This window comes from Lonchura striata, chromosome 1 (genome assembly GCF_050655825.1).
Source record: "Lonchura striata isolate lonStrDom1 chromosome 1, ASM5065582v1, whole genome shotgun sequence".
In the NCBI taxonomy this organism is placed as follows: Eukaryota; Metazoa; Chordata; class Aves; order Passeriformes; family Estrildidae; genus Lonchura; species Lonchura striata.
In genome coordinates, this window is record NC_140703.1 from 98,499,808 (window position 1) to 98,527,080 (window position 27,273).

General features: G+C 39.4%; 2 long non-coding RNA genes across 2 annotated transcripts in view; one reads left to right on the forward strand and one right to left on the reverse strand.

Annotated features, from left to right (window-relative positions):
• LOC110469210 (uncharacterized) overlaps nucleotides 1-27,273 on the reverse strand; it is a 210,184-nt gene that overhangs the window by 142,541 nt on the left and 40,370 nt on the right. The gene's annotated exons all lie outside the window — the stretch shown is intronic.
• Nucleotides 10,705-15,188, forward strand: LOC146768785 (uncharacterized). Its single transcript, XR_014956497.1, has 2 exons — nucleotides 10,705-11,554; nucleotides 12,039-15,188. It is a non-coding gene; the product is annotated as an uncharacterized LOC146768785 (long non-coding RNA).

Below are 27,273 nucleotides of genomic sequence, written 5' to 3' on the forward strand. Positions count from 1 at the left end.
AAAATCAACCTTCCCTCCCCTGTCCTAACTACTGCTAGATATACTCATGTACAGCATGGTAAGAAGGTAAGAAGAAATGGCAGCAGTAGTGGGGAAGGTCAATTTTATTTACCAAGTTTCCTATATAGGTGATTTCTGTGGGTGTTGTTATCATCCCAAGTCAGCAATTCCACCTTTCTCAAGACTAAGGTAGGCTTTATTCAGAACTTCAGTCATTCAAAAATAGACAGAAGCCCAAGCTGTTAAACAAGCTTCTCACAAAGGAGGGTTGCTTTGACAAAACGTTTTGTTGCTAACCCACCTTTCCATACATTCCACGCTGGCATTCCCTCCCAACCTCATAAAAACAAAGGAGCTCATTACCACAATGCTTTCTCCAAAAGGGGCGTGCACTGAGGTCCAGTAGTGAGCACAATCCATGCTCCCATTTAAATAATGAGAATCCATTGCTCTTGTGACTTTCATGAGCAGAGGTGACTGCAGCTAAATCCCAGAGCTGTGCAGTGCAGCCATCACTGCTAAACCTGCACACATCTGCTGGCAATTGCAAAGGGATTCTGTCCTTTCAACAGGCACCCCATACCCAGAGACACTGGGAAGAGCTGTGCTGGTAAATACAGATTATTTTTGAAGACATTGAAATTATTTGATTTATACATCTATTCTAAAGCATTACACATTAAAATTATTTTAACATTTTGTCTAAGTCTAATGGCTCCTTCAACAAAGGATAGCTAAGACAAACAGGATCTTTTCAATATTTTTTCTCTCATAGGATAATGGATATGCACTTGGTAATTCAAAGGCTGCTGGAGCTGCAACTGGTCTTGCAAAGGTATGAGAACAGCATGAAAGAAACCCTCCTTAAAAGCCACTCCTGTTCCCTAATAATACATCCAGCTGGGTATTTCTTGTCTTCCCAATGCTGGGAAGAGGCAGACTCTATAACCCACACTCACACCAGACCCTAACGAGTCCTGCCAGATTGTGCAGAGGGTTTGCTAGGCCTGCAGCCTGTCTAGAGAGAGCAGCTACTTGAGTTTCAACTTTTTTTTTTTTTCCATCCCTTTACTTAAGGGCAAATTTTTTAAAGTTGAGCTATGTGTGCATCAAGTAGCTTTGCTCTAATAGTACCAAATCCATAGAAGACCAAATACTAAAAGAGCAAACAGCACAATTTCTCAGCATGATATAAGGCTTTTTTTCCAAGACAATTTGTGAAGTATATTTTAGGGAAGGTAATGTGGGGGAAAGGAAATTTTATGTTGCTGTGGCAACTCAAGTGAAAAAAACCAGATTCGTGCTGCAACACCTATGTTCAGCACAGTTTAGTTTTAAAATACCATTGACTTCCTGAGTGAAGGAAAGCAATCAGCCAATTTTACAGATGACTTCTGCTTCCCATTCCCATGATGTTAAAAGTTCAAACTAAAACAAAATCTTCTCCAGCACAAATACCTGAGGTTTTCAAAAGAGGAACCAGTGTGCCTCTGACCAATGCACACTGTCTTGGGTGTATTACACTTACTTCAAACATTTAGCTCTTTAGCTCTTGGTCCAACCAGTAGTCTACAAAAAATGCTGGGAAATCCCACCACTTTGTTTATACTTGGATGCAGTATGATCCTTTTTAGTCCCTATGGCTGAACTGGAGCCCACCAAACCTCTCCTCCCATCAGTAAATTGCAACCAAATCAGTATTAAACCCAGAAACAGGACAAAAGCTGTTTTTTTCTCCTGAGAATTGTGCTGGTAAGGAGGCTGCAATACAAACAGCTATAGCTGGAGAAGCATAGGAAACACTCAAAAGGGATTAATTAAAGTCTTCAAGGGGAAGAGATGGTGTCCCATTGATCAGTACCAAAAAATGGATTTTGATGAGAAAGAAAATCTGAAACTAAAAATGGAAAAGGCAGATTCAAGGACCAGCAGGGTGCAAGCATGAGAATGAAAATGGGAAGTAAGAAACTGAATTTTCAAATTGAGCTGTATGGACCATATTGCAGACAGCCTAGACAATATGCAGACAGGCTTTTAAATTTGATGAAAAGGACTGAAAAACTACTAAAGGGATTTGGTTATGTGAGAGCTAAAAAGTGCAGGAAATACAGAGATCCTTGTCAGCAGCTCTTTCATAGATTGAAAATAAGATAACTAGAAAGTAAACAGGGTTTATGGAAAGAACCATGGTAATTCAAGGAGAGGTAGTGAAGATGAAGACTTGCATGCTTTGATAATTTCTTGTTTACAGCACCAGGCTCTGCAGGCATGCTTGGTATCTGGCCTGGAGACTCATCCTCCAGGCACTGAGGATAACAGCTGCACAGAGCTATGAGCAGGAGATGCAGCACTCCAGCCCCCAAAAGTGGGAGCTCCTCTGGCCAAATCAAGCTTGCTTGGCAAAGCTCTGGCCATGTTTTGGTATATTTAAAAAATTTAGAAGCATAATTGCATATTTAACAGATGCTGTAAAAGATACAGACACTCACCTACTATAAAATACGTGGAGTCCTAAAACTGAGAATCACAAAAACAAAAATCAGGCATGCACAGTCTGTGACTTGGAACAAATGTGTCATGGAGAGAAACTCATTCTTTCACTTTCCAAGATTGCCTTGGAGTTCAACATTTTGCTTTGTGTTTTTTTTTTTTTCTTTTCTGAGAACTGAGAATGTTGCTCAGTGTAAAGAGCAGGCTGCAGGCAGGCCTTGTTCTGCACTGACACTTGAACATGCCATTCCTGAAGCACAAACTGCTTTCCAGAGAGGAAACATTCTCACAGCTCTCTCACTCTTGCTTTCTCCTCTGATGCCACACATCTCATGGTATTTGGCATTTTCTCCTCTCTTTTAAAAACTCCCTTGGAATCCCCATTACATGTAGCTTTATTTCTAAATTGATATTCATTCAAAGTCACTTACCTGAGAAAAAAATTGGCATTTATTACAGAGAAACCCCTTTTCTCATGGAATTTCATTTTCTTTCCTGGCCAGAATGGGTACTAGCAAATAATGTGGCCTTTTCTGATGAAAATCATCTGTTTTTCACTGAACAGTAAGCCATTTCCAGTCAGCATAGTTATTGTTTGAATTTCTACTGTTTTGATGATGTTGTTGGTTGCACTTAATTATATCCCTGTGGAAACAAAGAGATAACATTCTCCTTTCTCAATATATCTCTCTCACACACGTGCTAGGAGCCAGCTTCCTAATTACCAAGTAAGGCTACTGCTAATGACAACATAATCAAAATGTAGGAATTCATATTTCAAATGCATGAAAAAACACCATCTGCATGCATCTTTTAAGTGAGACATTAAAAACCTGACTCCGTCTGTTCTGTGGACATTAAAAATGTGTAAAAATGAGGATTTTCCATGGTGTCTTTGGTGAAAATCTCTCTTTTACCCACAACTGCTCAGTCTGTTCGGCTCAAATTATTCATATTACTACTCCTCATTTTTCTTTCTTTAATTTCATGTGATTACATCTCCTAACATTCCCGCTCAGCACTTAACCCTTTCCAACACAGATTATTATGAAACTAATTTAATTATGATTGAGTTTGGTATAATCCATTTTCTTTGTTTCATTTTTTTTCTGTTTTTCTTTTGTCTTCCAATCACATTCCAATAATGCATTTTTGGTAACAAGATGCTCAGAGCTTAATTAAATAGTTTCTGTCTTGTCACACAGGGAGAGGGACCCTCACTTCTCCCCCATATCTTCAGATAGCCTAAAGCTATTTCGGTATTTCTCATCCCTTTTATTGCCACATACAATATATAAATGAGAGGTAAAGTGATGACTCATTTGCTGTTCAGTGTCACCTCTAGATCTCTCTGTTACCTCCAGTTATTTCCAAGACAGCATTTTGGGCTTTCCCTTTATCTGAATTTTATTACCTGAACTGTCTCCTTCTTTGTCTATATGGTTATATTTTAAGTTAAATACTTTATCTTTTTTCTCTTATCTATATTTACCCCTGAGGCCTTTATTTTTAGCAGTGTTCTCTGGTTGTATTTTGACTTCTTTTTCTCTCGCTAATATTTCTATTTATCACAAAATTATATAATCTGCAAATTACATTAATAAATTTATAAGACTGGTCCTAATTGCCTGTGCATCTGCCCCTATTCCCTGCTGATTATTGTACTATTGCCTAATGCTTTAGTAAGCATTCAGCCCATATGAACATATCTCAGTGAAGATGACTTTGAGGCAGACACTTTTCTGTATGTTAGAATCTGCTTCTATATCCACTGAATTCAGATTAAATGTTTCAAGTGACACCGATTGTTTCCAAGTCACAAGAAACAGCACAACTTCTAGATGATCACATTGGGGCTGTATGCCTTGGAAGTAAAGCTCTGAGCAGAACAATCAACAGGAAGAGGCAGATCAAAGAATCACAGAATTATAGATTGGCCTGGGTTGGAAAGGACCATAAAGATCATCTAGTTCCAACTGCCCTGCCAGGGACAGGGACATCTTCCAACAAAGGAAAGGTTTGTAGAGCACAAAAAAAGTATTCGGCCAAACAGCATCTCTGATATGAGAGTCCCAGGCTGCCCTGGAAATTTAAGGGATTAAATGAGAGTACATTTTATTAACAGAAATACCTAAAGAAATAACACTCCAGCTACCAAAATTTTGACAGCCCTTTTCAATGTTTCTCTTTGAATGGAGCTACATTTGTCTCTTTTTTCCAGTCCCTCTAGACTACAAAGTGATTTGAAGAATCACCAACAATTTCAGAAAATACACTCCTAAGAAAATTCTGTACCCAGTTGTGAACACTCCATAATGAAGAGGAAAAACAAATTGGGATTTTTTTTTTTTTGCTTATATACAAAAACTATCCTTTTTTGTGCTATACTCTGCCTTCTCAGCAGCATACCAATGACTTCTGATTTGCTGGGTTGTGATTCAACTACATTCATAAATATATCTGAGAAAAGACAGATAGTCTAAAATTAGGTAATTAATATGATACTGTTTTCTTATTAATAAATACATTTTTCATATTAGAAATTCATTATTCTCACAGCAACAGGTTTTGTCCCCCTGTAAATTAGGACATTTCTTAATTGTTTGGTATTGTCAGTGGGAGATTAGCAATACTGAGCTGCTAAGGAGCTTCCTGCAGGCTGTAATTCCAGTCACAAAAGAGGAGAGTTGAAAACAGCAAGGAAAAAACAACTACTTCTGTACATAGACTCACTGAGCCAGGAGGCACAAAACCACTTGCAGAAAAAGACAGAGTTTTCTATACTTTTTGATGCTTTGGTATCAGCAGGAAAGCCTCCTACCTCCTTCAGGGAAAAATTACTGCTCTCAGTATGTGGAGATAATGGCAAAAACAGTACCTCCCTGAACTTCAAATCCATTCTGGCAGGGATTAAATGGCAATACTGGTCAATAAGTGCTGCTGTTAGGAGTTTGTAACATTTTTTTAGATCCACTTACTGGGATGCAATTTGGTAGGGCACAATCTATTTTAAATAAGGAGATATCTTGTGCTCATGAACAGGTGCTGGTGTCATGACCTGTAAGCCCAGCTCCTCCAGGTGTGTGGCAGCATGTTCTGGCTCATCTGGGATTTGCAACTTCAACTTGTGTCTCAGATTCATGCCATGGAGAAAACAGCAGAGACTTGCCAGCCCTACCAAAACACTGATTTGCAATGAACACCCAGCCCACGGGGATCCATTGCTCTCAACTGCAGTTCTGGGTGGTTCCGAGTGCTCTATCTGCATTAAAAGATAAGGGACAGAGAGCAAAAGGGAATTTCATTATGTCTCTTTAGTTAAAGGACAGATCCTTTAGACAAACATATCAAAAGGTCACCCAGAAGGGGGAAAAAAAAAAAAAAAACAACAACAACAAAAAAAACCCCTGAACTTCTTCATTTGTAAGCCTCCTAACCCTGTATCTAAATATTACTTTGGCCAATATGGAACCCAGAGTCATTTGATAAACTTATGTCAAAGCAGAATTTGTGATCTGTATAGATATTCACGGTAAGCTTGGGTAAAACTTGTGGTAAAATTTATTTCACTGATCAAAATATGCCACTTCATAACTAGAAAAGATATTGTATTGAGAAGCAGTTGTGAGAAACCAAGGAGAGCTGCTTTCCCACGGATTTGTGTCAGGTAGATGAGGACAAGCCTCCGCTGCAGCTTCTCCTGAAGCAGTGACATTCAGAAACACCCAGCAGATACCAGCTTCTCTGGTGCCTTGCCTGGTAAAAGCTCATGCTGCAGCTTTTCTCTCAAGCACAATGACAGGTGCTCCTTACAGCCACTTATCTTCCAGGAATTCTTAAGGTCTTCAGCCTTACATCTCCTGTTGCTAATTGGGACCCACAGACCCAGTCATATCAAACCAGCTATAGACAATTGTTTCAAGCAGGTTACAAGCAGCACTCACCACAGGCATTCACTGTGGTTTTTCTTAGGTGAGTGACAGGTAGTATAGTGGGTTGGAGTTTTTGAAGGGACTGAAAGATGTTTTCAGAATGTCTTTCCTTTCCCCAGCCACAGAAGAAATTGTAGATAAAAAGGGAAGGTGGGGGGAGGAAATAGAATCATGCTTGCTTCCATTCTTTAAATCACTCTTTCTCTCCTGTCCCACCAGCACTGGCACCTATCTAAAGTTTCTGTATATCTGTACATTTTGAGTCTGATTTTTCTGTAGAGAAGGAATGTAGCTAATTAGCATATTTTAGATTTAGATTTTTAAATACTAAGGCTTTCATATCAGGCTTTATTCATTGCCATGCTATACAGCAAAGATTACTGCATCTTCAGTGGCCTCAGTCCCAGCCATGGGGGATTTCCAGCTAGCAGAGGATGAAATAGCTATTTCTCAAACAACCCCATGAAAAGTATGTGTCAAAAGCATGTGCCATAAATGAGGGATGCTTTTGACTCTTCTGCCCCCGAGCCATATTCTACAAATAAGGTTTTATTGTTTTTTTTAAGTCAATCCACTGTTGATCACATACCAAAAGAAAATATTTCTCACTCTTCTTGTCAGTTCAAGCCATAGACTTGAGCCACAGGTTTGTGTCAGCACCATCATTCATCCACTAAGCTGCAGCAACTCAGATTTAGCTGAGATCCATTCCTCTACCAAAAACTTAGACCAGATCTGATCCATGATCTACATCTTCTTGTAATCACGTAATTGCTCTTGTTCAAACAGAGGGCCTGGGAATGTGCAGATGAAAGCAGGAGTGAGGGGAATTTACTCCATGAAGCACTGCCATAGTAACCTGGCTGAATTCACATTTTAATCACTCCTCACTGGAATGTAATCCTATTAAACCAACAATAAAACTCTTATTTGTGTTGGTTTTACTTAAGATGAGAGCTAAGTGACATTCAGAACAATAGATTATGCTGAATTCTAATTTCTCTCCAATTTTTGCCTTTCTAACTCTAGTATAGCATTACCAATCCCTCAGCTCCTGTGATTGAACTTCTGCTGTACACAGAGCAGAGTAATCCTTGGAACATATCTGATTGCAAAGGAGAGAAATAAGAAGAGCAGTTAATAGATTTTCTTACTAGCACACATTTGAAACAATTAACAGGAGTTTCCATTTTCCTTTGTCACTTGTCTATAGAAGAACAGAGCATAAGAAAAAAGTATCTGAAGGCTACCATTTTCCAAGCTGGATTTACAGGCTAAAATAAAACTAAGATGTCTTGGTGGTATTTAGAGACTTTTAGTTGGTTCAAAATGAGGAAATCTACTCCACACAAAAAGGTATGTTCTTATTTTGGGCCGCAACAATCAACCTGGCTTTAGGTAACTTGGGAGTTAAACTGGAATAGCAATTGACAGGGAGCCTGAGGGTGAAGCCACACTGTCTAAATTAAAATCCACATTGCAAGAATAGCACTGCTATTCTAACCTGTGCTTGGTACATACCTCTTCTCTTGAATTTTGGAGGAAAATGGAGATATATCTACTGCAGGCAGCCCTTTGTCCTAGAAAAAATCATACTAAAGACTTCATAAGTGTTGCTATAGTATAATCTTTGTTTATATGATTTTGCATTTGAAAGTCTGTTTTTCACCTCAATCCAATATGTACTACATTGATTTAACACAATAAAGAGATTGAACTGTAACATGCTTCTTTTAACATTTTATTGTTTAAGCAATTGGGAGAGGAGGCTTGGAGAGCAGGGGGGAAGTGATGCAGACAGGGAGCACATATATGCTTTCTTTTCATACCTGTGCCCAGCCGGCTAGGAAGCTGCAGCATCACTCTGGAGTGCCAGTGCAGCACGAGGATGGGTCAGGCACCCTCCTACTTCAGCTGAGTGCCCTGGTGGACTCTGCATATCCTAATAGGAAAACCACATTCCCACCTGGTTAAAATAGCTTCCTACAGTCATCAGTATGTTTTCATCAATGGGCTGAGAACCCTGTAACACTTACCAACACATCAGAATATCCAAATACATTTGTTACAGTATTTCCTTTCAGTCTGTCAGTAATAGCACATGTGAGACTTTTCACTGATAGAGGATCAAAGCTTGTAGCTACATCCCACAGAATCACAGAATCACTAGGTTGGAAGAGACCTTCAAGATCATGGAGTCCAACCCATGCCCTAAAATAAACCATGGCACCAAGCGCCACATCCAGTCTTTTTTTAACACATCCAGTGATGGTGACTCGACCACTTCCCCAGGCAGACCATTCCAGTACTTTATCACTTTTTCCTAAAAAACTTCTTCCTAATATCCAGCCTATATTTCCCTTGATGCAGCTTGAGACTGTGACCTCTCTTTCTGTCAGTTGCTGTCTGGAGAAAGACACCAACCCCACCTGACTACAGCCACCTTTCAGGTAGTTGTAGAGAGTGATAAGGTCACCCCTGAGTCTCCTTTTCTCCAGGCTAAACAACCCCAGCTCCCTCAGTCGTTCGTTCCTCACAGGGTTTGTGTTCCAAGCCCCCCACCAGGCTCGTTGCCTCCTCTGGATGTGCTCAAGTGTCTCAACGTCCTTCCCAAACTGAGGGGCCAGAACTGGACACAGCACTCACAGTGCAGCCTCACCAGGGCCGAGTACAGGGGGAGAATGACCTCCCTGCTCCTGCTGGCCACACCATTCCTGACACAGGCCAGGAGCCATTGGCCTTCTTGGCCACCAAGGCACACTGCTGGCTCATGTTCAGCTGGCTGTTGACCAGTGCCCCCAGGTCCCTTTCTGCCTGGGCATGTCCAGCCACACTGTCCTACACTGCAGGGGGTTAATGTGGCCAAAATACAGGACTCGGCATTCGGACTTATTAAACTTCATCCTACTAGACTTGGCCCATCCATCAAACCATTCAAGGTCTCTTTGCAGAGCCCTCCTACCTTCTAACAACTAGACACAAGCTCCCAGCTTAGTGTCATCTGCAAATTTACTAATGAAAAGCTCAATACCCTCATCCATGTTGTCTACAAAAATATTGAACAGAACTGGCCCCAGCACAGATCCGTGACGGACACCTCTGGTGTCTGGCCACCAACTGGATGCAGCACTGTTCACCAGCACTCTCTGGCCATCCAGCCAGTTCCTAACCCAACAAAGAGTGCTCCTGTCCAAGCCATGGGCTACAGCTTTTCCAGGAGTGTGCTGTGGGAGACTGAAGTCCAAACAAACAATATCCACAGCCCTTCCTGCATCCACCAGACGGGTCACCTGGTCATAGAAGGTGATCAGGTTGGTCAAACACAGCCTGCCCCTCCTAACCCCTGCTGGCTGGGTTTGATACCCTGGCCATCCTGTAAGTGCTGTGTGATGACACTCAGTATAAATTGCTCCATCACCTTACCTGGTATTGAGGTCAGACTAACTAATGTATGATTGCCAGGATCCTCCTTCCTACCCTTTTTGTGAATGGGTGTCACATTGGCCAGCTTCCAGTCACCTGGAACCTCACCAGTGAGCCACGACTGTTGGTAAATGATAGAGAGAGGCTTCGCAAGCTCATCTGCCAGGTCCCTCATCACCATGGGATGGATCCCATCTGGTCCCACGGATTTATGAACATCCAAGCAGCTCAGCAGTTCTCTGACTGCCTCCTCTTGGATAATGGGGGGATCATTTTGCTCCCTGACACCATCTACCAGCCCAAAAGGACAGCTGTCCTGAGGAAAAGCCATCTTCTCACTAAAGACTGAGGCAAAGAAGGCATTAAGCACTTCCACCTTCTCCTCATCTGCAGTTACAAAGTTCCCTCCCACATCCAGTAGAGAACAAAGGTTGGTTTTACCCTTTTTCTGTTAATATATCTGTAAAAACATATTTTATTATCCTTTACAAAAGTTGCCAAATTAAGTGTGAACTGAGCTTTGACCTCCCTAATCTTTTTCCAGCATGCTCTAGTAACTCCCTTAAATATTTCCTGAGAGACCTGACCATCCTTCCAAAGGTGATGCAACCTTTTTTTATTCCTGAGCGCCTCCAAAACCTCGTTGCCCATCCAGGTTGGACTTCTTCCTCATCTACTCATATTTCAGCACACAGGGACAGTCTGTTCCTATGCCCTCAAGATCTCTGTCTTGAAGCATGCCCACCTTTCCTGGACTTCTTTGTTTTTAAGGGCTGCTTCCCAAGGAATTCTCTAGAATTAGTCTCCTAAACAAGCCAAAGTCTGCCCCAAGCCACTTCCAATCACCACATCTCCCACCAGCCCATCTCTATTTGCAAACAACAGCCCTAACTTAGTCCTGGTAGGCTCGCCCAGGAGCTGTGACAAAAAGTTGTCCTCCACACACCCTGAGAACTTCCTGGACTGCCTCTTTTCTGCTGTATTAAGTTCCCAGTACATGTCTGGTATGTTGAAGTCACCTACAAGAACAAGGGCTGGTGATCCTGAAACATTCTCCAGCTGCTTACAGAATAAGTTGTCTACCTCTTCTTCCTGGCTGGGTGGATGATAACAGACTCCCAGTAGGATGTCAGCCTTGTTGGCCATTCCCTTAATTCTTACCCACAGGCATTCAACTTCATTGTCATTACTTTCAATACCCATGGCATCCAAAGCCTCCCCAGTATAAAGGGCCAGCCCTCCACCTCTTCCCCATTTCCTGTCTCTTCTGAAGATCTTGTAGCCATCCAGTGCAGTGCTCCAGCCATGTGAGTATCCCACCACGTTCCATGATGGTGAGTACATCACAGTTTTGCTGTCACACCATGGCTTCCAGCTCTTCTTGTTTGTTACCCATGCTGTGTGCATTGGCATACATGCACCTCAGCTGGGCTGCTGATTCCAGGCTTACCACCCTTGGGCCTGCTTCCAGGGAGCCCAGCTGCATCCCCTTCACCCTTCAGACCTAGTTTAAAGCCCTCTCAATGAGTTCCACAAGTTCATGAGCTAAAATCCTTCTGCCTGCTCTCATTGTGTATGAGAGGTTACCAAACCCAATGAACATCTTATATTTTGAAGATTAATTGCCAACAAGGTGGCTAAAAGAATACTCTTATATGTATTGTCATTACGTGCTGCTGATCTGTTTTGCTAAGAACTGGGAGAAACAGGTAAACATTTTATCACTTTGTGATAATCAGAAACTAATCAGGAGTGGATAGAAATATGGATCTTTATATGCAAATTTATGGTTCATAAAACTGCAAGAAATTAAGATAAAAAGAATTTTTTGCTAAAATGATGTTAACTTCAAATTTTCCAAGAACTATTCAAAAACATCTCACAAAAAAAGGTGGGTTTTCATGAGTAAATATGGACATTTAATGCTTAGGTTAAGAAATGCTGTCAAATAATCAATCTTCATAGATTAGATGCCTTTGATCTCATTCCAGTAGCAGGCATGTACATTTGGTCATATTATTCACTCTGTTGACCATGTTAACCAGATTTCCCCTAACAGAGAGTCAAATAATTAGCTCAGATGTAAACATCAACATGATTAAAATTTGCAAGATGGATATTCTTTGAGTTTTTTTATTTTCAAACTTGAAAATAAAACTTGAACTGACAAAGAATTTTATTTTTATCTTTTAGGGTTTTTTTCCTACTGTTCCACTACTCCAACAGAGAGGACTAACTAATATGCACTCTCACTGTTGCATTCCCAGTTCAGCTTTATACTCACTTGCCCACTCAGGAGAGTGAATGGGAAGGATTACACAGAAACTCCTAATGTCAAGTTCAAACATCTTCAGTCCAAAAGAAACTCCAATTAATGCTTTGAGAAGGACCATAGCAAGAACATTAAATGCAAAACATACAGTTCAAAGAGAGCACCATGAGAAATTGTAATCTTCTTTGGATTTCTATTGTCCTACAAAACAGACTACTTACATCTATCTGCAATGCCTATCTTCACTTACTGAAACTAAAGTCTACATTCATGCTCTGCAATAAGGGGAAGGAGATGCTCCTACAGTGTAAGACATAAAGACAATAACAACAGAAGAAAGAATGGGAAAGAAACCAATCTATGCAAATAAAAAGGAATACTGTAATGCCAGATAGCTAGGAAATTAAAATTCAGAATTTGGATCAACTGATTTTACTAAATACTTCAAGGGTGTAAAAATTTTAAATTACTTATTATAAAATCTTCATCAGTCTTACAGTGTCACTTTGGAGCAGGGGGAATAATTTATAAACTGTTGGTGGAGTATCTAGCACCTGGGAGCAATTACTATGAGGCTTTTAACTTTTGGCCCTACTGCAGTGCAAACATCAAATAATGATAGCTCAAAGCCTGAAATTTTGTGTGTTGATTCTGACAGAGCTCATGGAGAACTCCAGGATATAGGAATGGTCCATGCACACAGGTCATCCCTTCCACTTACCAGTTTGGTTCTGTGGATGAGTCTATTAAACAACATGTGATGGACCATTGAGTCCTCAGTAATTTAACGTCTCTGCTCAGCAAGGTTACTCACAGAGGCTGATGCACTCCATATATTTTAAAGACAGATTAAGTATTTTATTTTTATTTTTGCTGAGGGACTTGATCAAACCACAGGGCTCCCTCTTCACTTTTAAATTTTGTTCTTGCTTTAAATGCTTCTCTGAAGTATTGCCCCAGAGTATTCCAGCCAATCCCATATCCAGGAAAAAATTATTCTGGATGATATTTTACTTTCCTGAGTAGTTTTACTGGCTGGGTCATTTGTTTCTCTTAACACATTCTTATACAGTTTGACAGCTGCATGATCAAGAAAAACACATGATAAATGGAAGTCACCCCATCAGAAACCAAGCCCTTTAATCCACTAGACAAATGGTTAAGTTTAAATCAAAAGAAGCAGGTCTGGGATAATTTCAAATCCACTTGAAAGCTGTTCAGACCAATTGCAGGCAGAGAGGGTTAGCTGAAAATAAAATTGCTTGGACTGAAATTTAGCTCCCAGAATTTGGCCAAACAAAAAAAAAAAAAAAAAGGGACTTTTTTATTCACTATAGAGCTAGAATTTACTTGACTTATTTTCTTTTTGATTTACAGTGTCTGAAATTGAATGGCTGTACATTATAAAAATAATTTATGATTTAGCTTTCAGACATTGCCAGTATCATAACAGTGGCATTTGTAAGCTGCTGAAGGAAAACCTCAAGAACAGAAAACTTTGAATTTCTCAGTCTAGTCTTATTCAGACAGATCTGAAGTTAGAGCCAAATTCAGAATTATACCCTCAATAAATTCAGGCCACTGTTTCTCAATAGCTACTGCCTACTTAATTAGGACTTTCAAATGAGGATGAAGCCAGAAATGAGTCTCCATTAAATAGCTCAGACTAGTAATGTGTTTAAAGTTAAGAACGTGTGGTATATATCTGCTTTATCCTTATTACCAGTAGCTTGAAAATAAGCCAATTATCATTTTAAATAACTTACAGTCTTATCCACCTCTTGTCAGCTTCTAAGATGCAAAGAAAGGAAAAGAAAGCGGGGTTTGGGAGCAGGAGCAATAGAGTGACTGTTCCCTTTGATTCAGAAAAGAAAGCTGTAAGAGGCATTTTTCATCTAAGAGATGAAGCAGAAGGAACTTTCACCTAAGCATAGCCAAAGGTTTGGGTAAGGGCTTTCCCATCTATTGCTGACAGCAAAAGCCACAGGAGGAGTAACCTTTCTCTGAAATTGAAAAAGGAACATACAAGAGAGAGAAAATGCCCTGTATCTGCCTTCACATAGGCACAAACCCTCTCCATTCCATGGCTGAGTATGGCTTCTTCCCAGAGCTGTCTTTTATCATTGCTTTAGAGAAACTATAAACCATAAAGCTACGTGAATTCCAGCCATGTCCACTGAATAACTCTCATGAATAGCTATTCATGTTACAGTGAATATTTCTTTAAAAACATGAATCTGATTAATCTTCTTTCCTTGTCAACTTTGCTTTCTCTCACCCTCCCCACAGGTACAATTCTGAATACCACATCTTACCCATCTGAGGGTTTGTCTCACTTCTGTAAACACCAAGTCTATCTGGAACAGTCTGTTGGGAGGCCTCCTGCTTCCAAACCACCACCACTTACCACCTGGACATGAGAAAACAAAGCACTGATTTAACTGTTTCTGTGTATCTCCTGCACCTACACAAAATTTCCAGCTGGTAGGAGGATGGATGAAGAGAGGGAAGAAGTACTGAAGTAATGCTTAGGCTACAAAACACATGTGGCAGCACACCCGCCGCATACGTCATGTACAGAGAGGAACTAGGTTTTTTTGTGAAGAAAACCAAACCACTGTACACATACCAACCTATAAATCCAGGCAAAGAATTTTTCACAGTTACAGGAACACATGTAAATAAATGCAGCTGTACAGTAAAAACATATCCACAACAGGAGGAAAAAAATTTGGAAAACCAAACTATGTAATACTATCTTTACAGTGTAGTACTTGCTCTATTCCTAGAATTTATAACAAGGCAGAAATTTGTTTCTTTTACTCACCAAGGGACTGCAGTAGCTTTGCTTCTGGGAAAGGGAAGGGTGATAGCTGCTTTTGTTTTACCTATATTCAGATTATTATGTGTGTGAGTTTTGCACCATATTAGTGATGCCCATTTCCCACCTCCCACCTCTGTCCAGCTCCTTCCAGTCCACAGAACTTGGGAAAGCATTCTAAAATAACTATCTCAAATGAAACTTCCAGGCCTCTGTGTATGCTCTAACATTCCATCCTGCAAAACAAGAAGAAATAAAGGATTTAAAAAACCCTAAACCCAGAGGTTTCATGTAACACTTGCTTTCTCTCTTGGATAAAAAAACCTGATTCCTTAAGCTCCCTGACTGTACCAAGAGGGCCCACTGCATCTGTTAAACTCATTGACTGTGACTACCGCCTTCATATGGAGCAAAATTCATACGAAGCAAAATCTCCATTTTATGAACTTTAGTTTGTGTGAAGCCCATCAATGTCATCAGAGCCCTGTGGGTATGGCAGGGAGGGCTGACAACAGCATGCTGTAGAGTTGTGGTACCAGCTCCAACAGGGCTACAGGCTTCATCTGGAACATTGCTGAACCTCAGCATGATCCAAAATACTTGAGCTGCCAACCACTGGTAAATTTATTAACTGTCAGGCAAAAAAAAAAAAACAAAAAAAAAAAACAAAAAAAAAAAACCAAACCACAGACAAGTTAGCAATTTATTTTATTATACTTGTAGATGTCATTATGATGGCAAAATATAGTAGCAGGAAAAAAAAAATCTTCCCTTCTCTCTTGAGAGATATTTCCAGATTACTAGAATGGCTTGACTGCTCTTATTTGATAGTTTTCATAGTGTACATGGAGACATACAGTATATCATATGTGAAAACAAAGCATAGATTTATGGATTTTTGCATTGGAGGTCTGCTTCAAAAACTCCCCTTGGCCTCCGCACAAAAAATACAGGGAAAATAAAGAAATTCTTCTTTGCTTTTACTACCTCAAGCACAAAAGATAAGTATTTAATGCATAATTACAGAACCCTACCAGGAAAAATGATGATCCTCTGAGAGCCTGATTTTAATTATGCTTCAGCCAATGACTGTTTTCAGCACTGACCTCAAGTGGAGAAAGCACATGACTTGCAGACTGCATTACCTACATAGATTTTAAGACCAAGATGGGACTTGGAGTGTAGTTAAAGTTCTACACTTTATTCTTCCAATTAATTCACAGTTGTGAATACTAACCTGAGGGGACATCAGATAGGGTCATTCTAAATGGCATTTGGGTTTTTTCACTATTTCCATTAATGAAAATCCAGCAATAAAAGGGATTATCACCTTAAAAATTTTGTGGAAAGAATGCACTGCTTGGCATATCAAACTGTAAAGTCTCTAATTATAGGTCTCAATAAAGAGCCAAATGTTTCTGTAGCAACACAGCACTAAACACAGCCTCCTCTTGGAAAGGTGTAAATACAAGCAACAGACTTTTGCCACAGCTGTACACATTGATTGTAAGTGACCGATGCATTGGGTTTTTGTTTTTGTCTCTAGATCTGTTCACCCAGGGGGCCCAATTCTCCAGTGAATGACACCACCACAACTTAAAATACTTCAAGAGCTCAGGGCCCCTCATCCACATGTGAGACCACAACCCGAACAATGGAGGGGGCAGGGCTTTCCACACAGAAGAACCTATCTCCCCCTCATCTTACAGGAGACGTTCCAGCAGACGTCCAGCATCACTCCAGAAAAGCTTGGTCTGCTTCTGATGTCCATTTTCATCTAGGTCAGAAAGCTGTCTGGTTTACCAAACTCAATGAGGTAAATCAAAGCCATTGCTTTTTTGTGTGCTGTAAGCAGGAAATCTGAACCTTCAGCTTTAAAAAACATATTCAAGGAAGTACAAACTTCATAGATGAGCAAATTCACACTCCTCCTTTCACTGTTTTTAGATGAGGCAAACCTGAGGCAAATTTTAGGCTCACAGAATTATTTCCCAGAATAACTTCAGTTAAAAAATTCCAACAAGTCTTGCGTTCAGGAAGACAGTTGAAAATGCTTCCTATCTTGGGACCAGCCAAAAAATTTATCTACAAGGCTAATTTTCTTCAGGGTTGTGCTACATGGAACAAAATTTTGTGAAGATTTCTCTTTTCTTCTTGGCATTGTAAGAACTGAATTTTCTGGAGTTTATATATTGGTTTTTGTTCCTTTATGTGTTATTCTTCTTCCTGCTGAACTTTCCAGACATCAAATTCAAAAATACCTTTCTGAACCTCCCATGCAGCTCTGGGCCATTTGTCTATTTTCTTGCTTTTGCTTCTTCTCTCCTTGTTCAGTGTTCCATGCAGTTTCACATTTGTGGCACTTCCGCTTCTCTGGGAAGCCTTGTAACCATATTTATATCATGCAAATAAAGAAGTTACCTGTGAGGAAAACAGGCAGTGCACTGGGTTTGTGTGGCCACATATTGGTAGCAGGGTGGCTACAGGGGTGGCTTCCATGAGAAACTGCCAGAAGATTCTCCCATGTCCAGCAGAGCTAATGGCAGCTGGCTCCAAGATTGATGTGTCAGTGGCCAAAGCTGGACCAGTCAGGAATGATGTTAACACCTCTACAACAACATCCTTAAGAGGGAAAAAAGAGTTATTGCACAGAGGTAATTGTGCTCACAGAAGACAGGAGTGAGAACAAGAGCAAGGTCAGTGGAGAAGCAGGCAAAGGAGGTGCTCCAGACAGCAGAGCAAGGACTCCTCTGCAGCCTGTGGTGAAGGCTATGGGGAGGCAGCTGTGCCCCTGCAGCCCATGGAGGACCATGGGGATGCAGAGATCCACCTGCAGCCCTTGGAGGAGACCTGTGCTGGAGCAAGATGCCTAAGACATGGCTGTGAGCCTGTGGGAAGCCTTTGCTAGAGCAGGGTCCTGGCAGGACCCACAGACTCTTGGAGAGAGGATCCCACACAGGAGAAGGTTTCCTGGTTACACTTGTGACCCTTTGGGAGACCTACACTGGAGCAGACGGTTCTTTCACCCCTTGGAAAAGACCCATGTTGGAGCAGATGGTGAAGAACTGCAACCCATGGGAAGGGCCCATGTTGGAAAAGGTTATGGAGAACTGTCTTCTATGGGAGGGACTACAGCAGCACAGGAAGGATTCTTCTCCCTGAGCAGTGGCAGAAGCAATTTGTGATGAACTGACCATAACTGCATTCCCTATCTCCTTGCACTGCTGGGGACAGGAGGTAGAGCTGGGAAGGAGGGAGAGGTGTAGGGAAGATGTTTTTAAGATTTGTTTTACTTCTCATTATCCCACTTTGATTTTGTTAGTTGATTTTTTTGATTTATCACTATATTCAATTAATATCCCCAAGTTGAGTCTGTTTTGACTGTGATGATATTTGGTGAGTGATGTCTCCCGGTCCTTAACTCATGAACCTTTAATTATATTTTTTTCTCCCCTGTCCAGTTGTGGAGGGGAATGATAGAGTGGCTTTGGTGAGCACTGAGCCAGGGTCAATCCCCCTCAGACAGGAATAGCTGTACAAATTCTGCAAGTTATCCACAGAATCTGGATGAAAATTTTTCCCCATGACTCTCTTGACTGTGCTCATAACTACAGTCTCCTGAAACTGAAAATCAAATAGCAAATGGGTGCTGACTGATGATCCCTTTCCTACAGTATGACCTTGGGTAATACGTGGTTCTCAGACCCAAAGAATATTACACATATATTTCATTGATCAATATTTTTAAAATCACAGGTGCCTAAATACTGACTCTTGAATTTTAAGATATTTAGATATACTTTTCAACCTTATACTTAGAAGAATTTTTATTCTGTTTTGATGTGAAAAACTAGAACTACAGAAACTGTAAAATCTCTATAAAATGCATACTTGTCTGTTTTCTTTATAACAGTTACATTCTGTATTCTGCATTGTAAAATTTAAAGCAAGGGAAATATATTGCTTAAGCAGACAAATGTATGTATTTTCAGCTCTCAGCCTTCAGACACTGAGCTCTTTACTTGGGCCATACAGACATAAAGAAGTATTAAATATGTGCCTAGAAATTGGATATGTCTTTTACCTTGCTTAAATTAATGTACTAAGATTTTTTTTTTCAGGCAAACGTCTGCATTTTATATGTGTTATTATGCCACTGGATTTGGTATGTTTCACATAGAATCACTTAGGTTCACTGCAAGTTTTGCCAGTAGTTAAGGTAATGCTGCAGTTGCAGAGATCATGAAAGATGTAATTGGTAACAGAGGAACATGGATTTCTTCACCTAACACAAGAAAAACAAAAAAGAAACAGCACTAGACTATGTCTGAACCAGAGTATGGTCTGAAATGTTCACCTTTGAAAACAAAAATGTGATTTGGTTTCCATACTCATCTCTTTTGGGTCATTTAGGGATATCTCCTGAGGTTGTTCCTCAGAAGTCTATTCATTTCCAAGAAATTGCAGCACAGAGAGTAAGTGCTCTGAAATGCACTAAGTCAATATACACAAGTGAAACTGGTTCCAATGTCACTAACTAAAAGATTCAGGACTCTGCAAAATCATTTCTTGGGAAGCAACAAGTATGTCCTACAAGAGCCATGCATTGATTGAAAGAAAGGAACTGAAGCTGATGCCTAACAAAGGAAACCTCAAAACTTAACCAGGACCTGTAGAAGAAAGCATGCCCCTGCAGAGAAAAAGAATCAGCCATTTCTAAACTTTGCATGACTCAATACATTTGTCTTGCTTTGGCCTTATACTTTCTCATTCCCACTCACTGCAGCTAACTAGAGCATTTCTCTTGTCAGAAAAAAAGAAATAATATTACATGCTTTTCAAAGCTTTCAGAAGACTTACTGGTGTGAAATATCAATCAGAAAGTTTGGACGAATAGCTCATGTCTCGATCAAGAAAGGCTTGGTTACCATAAGCAGAAATTATCAAACAGTCTCTACACCATTTAGATACCAGATTCTCTGCAATTACTGTGGTAAAGGATGAAAGTTAAATAATTTAGAATTTAAAATTATCATACTCCTTAGACAGCCAACACCCTATGACACAGGGCTATCCTAAATTCATCAGCAAATAACTTGCTGCCTTTATCTGAAAAATAATAAAAATAAGGAACACAACAGATTATTTATATTTAAAAGAGCAAAATCATCTGGTAAGTCTCAAACAGGACTGACTCAGTTGCTTTGTGTTAAGGACCTAAAAATCTTTGGTTCCCTTTTAAGGTAAATCCCATTTGAATAAACATAGCAGTTAACATGCCTAACAAGATTTATGATCAAAGCAAATGTGAAGTAATTGCTACTGGTTTGTGCAGCAAAGTGCCTCATACAAATAAAGGCAACAATATAAATAGAAACTAATTTGGTTCAAAGTGTAAGGAAACAGACCTTACGGAGGGGGAAATAAAAAATGTACACATTCATGTTATTAGATCACAGTTATTTTTAATCTTCCACCATGAAGTGACAGCACCAGCAGAAATTAGCTTTCCTAAACAGTGTGCTACTCATAAATGTGATCTGTGTAATTAGGATTTCAGATTCTCCTAGACATTTACACAGTCCAAAATGTCTATAGATAAGTAGAGGACCTGGGGAGGGGTGAGGTTGGGGGCCAGACATGAATAACCAAAAACAAAACAGGGAAATTCACCTCTTGAAGTTAATGTCTAAATTAAAATAGTCACCTAACTCATCTTGACTTAAGTGGTATCACCATTTCTACAAGTTTCTGTTATTGTGATGAAAGTGTCTATCTGTTCAAGAAGAAGCAATAGCAGGAATTGAATCACCCTATAGTCATGACCCTTACATGTCTAGAATAACAGCTTCAACATGATTGCCATTTCAGTTTTCTGAAGTGCTCTAAATAATGCAAATAAATTCACAATAATGACAGCAAGATTAGTTTTCCAAAGGTTCGTGGTATTTAATGGATCACTATATTATATCTTGAGAGATTCATAACACAACATCCTCCTTTCTATATTGGAAACATGGATTTGATGGTTGGACTGTTCAATGGATAAGAAATTGGTTGTATGGCTGCACACAGAAGGTAGCGGTCAATGGCAAAATACCAAGAGGCAGATCAGTGCCAAGTGTTATCCCTCAGGGGTCCACCCTGAGACCAGCACTGTTTAATATCTTCATTGATGACACGGCAGCATGAAGCACACCCTCAGAAAGTTTGCAGGTGACACCAAGCTGAACAGTGCCACTGACATGCCTGAGCGATGAGATGCCACCCAGAGGAACCTGGACAGGAAGGCCCATGAGAACCTCATGTGGTTCAACGAGGCCAAATGCAAAGTGCTGCACTTTTGAAGATGTCAACAAATTTATCAGGAAGGTCATAGATATTTTGCAAGGAAACACAAATTAAATAACTCATTGTCTGTAAAACTTTGAAAAATTATCTGTACTCCAGGCATAACCTGGATTTAAAGACCAATGTGTTATAATCTTCATTATATACATCACAGCGTTCACATCTACCAGACTTCAGACACAAGTATGGGTAAAGTTTTTTCCTTGACCAAAATTCTTGCCCTCCAACAAATTCCATATAAAGAGTGGTAATATGACCATTACTCCATGTACAGGATGAGGGTGAAAGAAATTGTGATTCATCATCACTGACCACTGAACATTCATAGCTTCACTACTACGATGGTTCCTCATTACTGACTATGTACTTTTTGGTTCTCTGATATTCTATGCAGGAGGAATGATGACCACTGAAATGCTGACAGTTCTTGAAACACTCAACATGGACAAAAAGAATCATAACAGATTTTTAAGCCCCCGTTTCATACCCAAAGAGAACAGTCATGTTAGCTTTGCTGCAGTGAAAAGTGCACGCTTGCTAGCAACTGATAGCCATTCTATACACATCCACTGAAACTTATTACTAAATTTCATAGCATTAACTCACCATAAAAAAAAAAGTCTTTCTTTAGGACTTCATTCCATCTATGTGTTTTCTAACCTGTGACAGCTGGGAATAACTCCAAACCACACACTTCAATCCCTGAGAAACCACTTCTGGACACTAACTCTCTCCTCTCCAACCTGCCATACCATTCCTGAACGAGCTTGTAGCATAACTAAACAAAGGCCAGCTACAACCTCATCTAACTGATGCTCAAATTCTAAACTTGGAACAGTGAAATCATGCCAGAACACAGAATGGAGGCTTTTTAGCAGCACAGATGATCCCCTATCCACAGAGAGAACACAGAAGATGGTTTCTCATCTGGGGAATATCTGCAGCATTTGACTGTGAGTTACATAGTCTACAGAGATTATGAGGCATTTGCTAAAAGAGATGACAGGAGAAAAAGGTACTTTGCTAAAATGTTTTGAGTCTTTCTGGAATGTATCCATCAAAACCTGATGGGGAAACTTCACTTTCATCTGACATCTATTACTTTGGTGTACCATATGATGGGTTTTCTTTACTAGCTATTATATGGACTATTTAAATGCTAATAATGTAAATGCCCATAATCTATAATGACACACAGAGATATTGTTCACACATAGAATCATGCTCCTTTGCACAGGGTAAGGTGAAATGCTTCAAGGGCGAAGCATGTAGCTGAAGATGCGCCTCAGCACAAAATAAGTAGGTAGTGAACAAAAAATGAATGGACATTTTTAAGATTTTTTTGTTCTTCTTAGCCAGTCAGTGAACAAATATAAGTGGGATTTATCTGCCCTAAAAAAGGCACAGGAAAGAATGACAGATGTGATTTAAGGATGACAGTGTCACTCTAGATTCCCTTTACTTATCAGAAGTGAGAGGTTTTCACCTCCTAAGAGCAATTTATTTCATCTACAGGTCAGATAAATCATTCTGTGTAATGTGTATCTCTCTTCATAGATTACACAAAAAGAACTTCATTATTAGCTTTGGCTGTGATTTACAACATTTAGATATTTATAATTCAGCAATTTGGGATTTCTCACTAATACTGAGGAGTGTGGTGATGCCATGCTCAAACAAGAGTGTTGTATCAAGTTCTGAAGAAAACTGCAGATCTTTGAGAATGAGACAATTACAGTAACTCAGCAACACACAACATATCCTAGCACAGAACCTCAGTGCCTACAGAAATCCATCTAAAACAAAGTGCTGGAAGATGTCTTCAACCACTTAAGACACCATAAACATATAAAACTTTGTTCCTCTGTCTATTTTAGCTATGTAGAACATTTGGAGTCACAGCTATCTTTATAGTTATTGTGGTAAGGATTCTCCAGGTTGCAGGTAACCAGAAAAAAAAGCCCACCTAAAGTTTCAGGATAATTATTTAATATTTGCTTCTTTGCCATAGAAGAATTATCTGTAGCAGAGGTGCACAACTCCAGATATGTGCCACTAACTCGTTTACAGTTTCATTTTCCTGTGGCAGTGACTTCTCACCATTCCCTTGGTCACTGGCAAGAAGTAATCCCTTGTTCCCAGAGAAAATTTCTGCCTCTGTTAACGTGGAAGCAATCCTTGTGTTTCTACTCTGTGGCTCTCACAAAAATTACTAAGCAGATATCTGTGAAAGCCAGTGAGCCTCAGAAAGTAACCAGTTATTCGTAAGAATTAATTTAGTAGCTGTGCTCTACAAGGAGGGCAAAGACCATTTCAGGACCTTATTTATAGTTATGGATTTCTTAGAAATTATGCACATTCACAACCTCCCAGTGCTCTGCAAACACAAGGCACATTTATTTGACTTCATCTTCACTAACAGTAATGCATAACATACATGTTAAAAAAACACCAGAGATCTTACAAGTACTTCTTTGCCCCACCCAAGGAGCAGATGAGTGTGTGACAGATGTGAGTCTTGTTCTTAAAATGCTACTGGGAATCACACACGAGTATGGTAGCAGTCATACTAAGAAAAATAAAGCTACACCAATTTCAATGCATGTTTTCCACAGAAAAGAGCTTTCTATTTCTTATTTCTCATGTCTTGATGGGAGATGAACAGTTAAGAAAGGTTGTCAAAGCTCATTGTGTTTAAGCAGAAGCAAGTGAAGTAGAAAGAGTAAGGTTCTTATAGAGTGGCCAAGACCTGGTTCATCCCATAAGGCTTTCTGTTAAGATATATGAACCACAGAGGTAAATAAATTATTCCTTGTATTTCAAGGAGCCACATGTCCTTCTCTACCATAAAATAATTCATTGCGGGTGAAATTATACAAGAAGAAAACTACTAGGTTTTTCATATCTTCCACTTTCGGACCACAAGAAAGAGTTCAGGTTTAGAGAGCAAAAAATAAAATATGTATAAGGTTAGGCACAGCACATAGAAACTTGGAGAAAGACTTTACAAGGTATTTAGTGACAGGGCACAGGAGATGGCTTCAAACTGAAAGAGGGTAGGTTTAGATTAGATATTAGGAAGAAATTCTTCACTGTGAAGCACTGGAACAGGTTTCTCAGAGAAGCTGTGGATGCCACATGTCTGGAAGTGTTCAAGGCCAGGCTAGATGGAGTTCTGAGTAACCTGGTCCAGTGGAAGGTATTCTGTCCACAACAGGTAGGGTGGAAAGAGATGGTCTTTAAGGTTCCTTTCAATCAAAACCGTTCTGTTTTTCTATGATGAAATTATGCTGTTTACAGGCTACAGTATTCCATTTAGGGAAAAATAAGTAACAGAAATAAAGTTTTAAGGCTTCTAGGAATTAATTTGAGAAAAGCAATACTGAACTCTCCAGTTCTGGAAGGAAAAAGACACCACTGATAGTGCTCTGAAGAGAGATTGGGATCAGATAATCTCCAGAAATTGCTTCCAACCTGAGTGATTCCACAATATTACATAACAAGCTACAAGACAGTCCTAACTAAAGCAAAGGTTATGTTTTTGGTGCAAGAGACCTCTGGAAAACCCCACATAAACCTGTAACTTCATTGTTGTCACGCTACCTTTTTTGTTTTTTAATGAGAACTTACATTTCCCCAAATTTTTAACAGCCTGGATATTTATTTGAGCTGTCATGTAACTGTACACCTCTCTACAAGTGTGCATGCATGGTTTTGTTTAAACATTAAGACACTTAAAGATGTTTTACCATCCTTGATTTCTGTATATTTAAATGTACAGATTTTCACCATGACCTGAAGCAAGGCCCTGAAACACAGTGTAACATATTGCAATGTAGCATAAGATTTTGTTTTCTTTCCATCATGGTAGGAAGCCACATACCATTGCTGCTGAACCCAAAGGGAGTGAGACAGTCTTTCCACCAAAACCAACATAACCTGAAAAGCAGGTTGCCTGTCAGTTAAAAGCTTTATTAAATTAACCTGATGCACTACCATGTGTTATAAATTTGATGGCGTTTTTGTGTAATTCTTAGAAGGATCTCCTGATTTTAGGGTTTTGTGCTTTTCCTCTCCACTCAATTCTAGTGTAAAAATGTGTTAGCAAAGTGTTACTTTTAACATTGCCATAATGGAACTTTTTTTTTTATTTTATCACTAAGCTACTATGTTGAGGAAAGGTGCTAAAGTCCTGTGAAAAATGTATGCAATAGCTTAAGAAAAAATCTGACATCCAAACTTGTAGTGGCAGCTTTTAGAGTATAGATAAGAATTCACTTTATCTTTGCCTCAAGGGCTCAGAAATATTTATCTTTGGACCTGCTAGCCTTAATGTTAAAATTTGGACAAAGAAACTGGAATGTTCTCTAATCGCTCTGACTTAGACCACTGCATTTTCTCAGTTTTCTGCTCCAAACAACATTCTATCCTCCCTTTGAAAGGTATTCAGCATACCTATCTTATATGCACATAATCCTCCCCTGGACCAGAGTAAAAGCATTATCAGCAATAATAGACTTCCCTATTCAAAGGACTGATTTAGAATATATATATATATATATATATATATATATATATATATATATATATATATATATATATCTGAAATACTTTATTTCAGATTTTTGCCTTCTCATCCTTGCTTGTCTCTAGTAATAAAATTCTTTCCAAACAAAGCAGGTTGCAGACATTATTTTAAAAAGTAGTCATCTATGTTTTCTAAAATTTAATGTGAGTAAACTCAAATTCCATATGGTGATTATTTTTCAGACACAAAGGTTATTGATCTGCAGGAACTCAAGCTCTGGAACAGTGTGTGCTCATGGCTGCACTGCAGAATGACAAACCAGTCATGTACAGTCTAGGCTTCCACATCTTGAATCCTAAGCAGCACCAAATCTCCACATTTTTTATGTAACCAGCACTTGCCACAGATTCAAAAATCAGCTGTAAAACAGCACTACTGTTGTGCAGAATCTTTATGCTGATGTGTTTCAGCTAACAGACCTGTTTGAGAATCCAGCAATAAATAAACATGGTAATAAGCTGAGATCTCCGTAAATGTTTCTGAACCAGCACACTGCGAGCTGTCTCTATGAAGTCTGTCATCTTATACACATCACTCCAGACTGATCAAAGAAAAACATTTTGGCCTGTAAATTTAAAGTACTGCAAAATGTTTAAAACTGAGATAATGTTTAGCATTTTGCAAAGAGTGTTACACAAGATGGTAATGCTTTGAGTCCTTTCATATTGCAATGTACAGAACTTTTCTGAAATATGAATTTGACACTAGCCATAATTTATATGTTTCCTTCTATTTCATATAACCAGCAGAATGGTTATATATATCTGGAAGAGGGTTGGTTTGAAAAGATTCCATTTGTTTTCAAAGAGGTTTTTTTTATTCACATCCCTCTGACATGAAGCCTCTGGTTATTTGCTGTCTGTGATTTCTAGAAAGTACATTCTCTGTTATGTTTTCCCATTTCTTTGACATAGTCTTTATATTCACTTGGCTTTTAATTTCTTTGAAGTAGACTGGTGGGAGGTTTTATTCTCTAATACATGAAGGTAATTGGGTGTCCCTCAGGTATTTCCAGATTTGCTTTAATCAACGGAATGCATGGCTTTTTATCTGGAAACAACACAATTATTTTTTCAGAGAGCATTTTATCTCCTTTTTGATCCTAGGAGTCATATGGGGTTTTTTTCTACTCTGTAGGTAGAGGTCTCCATGATTGTTCCAATCTTGAGAATTTCAGAGGACCTGACACAGCTGCGGGAGTTCATAAACAGCACTGAGATGCCATGCTGTGAGACACAGACACCAACTCAGTACCTGGGCATTTCTGTATGAACATATATCTACATATATCCGTGCACATGCATGAATGTGTGAATATATGCACATTAGTGTGTAGTCTGCGTCCATGTTCTGAGGACAACTTAATACAGGCAGATCCAATTGTGAGGCACTAATC